At 40.5% G+C, this 427-nt stretch overlaps 1 protein-coding gene across 1 annotated transcript in view; it reads left to right on the plus strand.

The window, feature by feature from the left end:
* Positions 1-427, plus strand: part of SULT4A1 (sulfotransferase family 4A, member 1) — a 21257-nt gene that overhangs the window by 15887 nt on the left and 4943 nt on the right. The gene's annotated exons all lie outside the window — the stretch shown is intronic.

The following is a 427-nucleotide window of genomic DNA, read 5'->3' on the forward strand; positions in this document are numbered from 1 at the left end:
CTTATTTTCTCTAAAGGTGATTAGTCAGGCGCCACCCTCCAAAGCATTAGATAAAGTTGCATTCCTATAGGGCAAAGGTGTGGTGGGCTATAACAAGAAAAGAATTAACTCAAATGTCCAAGGTTACAAACATTAAAGCTACTACTTACACCAATTATATTAATCAATACACTGCCAGGGACACAGCAGGTAAGGGATATGGAAACTTAGCAGCAAACATTGGCCCAACAAGTGAAAAACCCTTCACCAATACAATTTCTAATCAATCTTTTAACCGCTCAAAGGAATCTGTATTTAGACAGTTTAGAACATCTCATGCCTCTCACGGTTGGGAAGCTGTGAACAGTCACATGTGGCTGGAAGAACTTATTCAGGCAGGCTAGAGGACTTCCAAAGGAGTTTGAGGTTAAAACACTCTTATCACGCC

Source organism: Bison bison, unplaced genomic scaffold (assembly GCF_000754665.1).
Source record: "Bison bison bison isolate TAMUID 2011002044 unplaced genomic scaffold, Bison_UMD1.0 scf7180017864184, whole genome shotgun sequence".
NCBI classification, from domain to species: domain Eukaryota; kingdom Metazoa; phylum Chordata; class Mammalia; order Artiodactyla; family Bovidae; genus Bison; species Bison bison.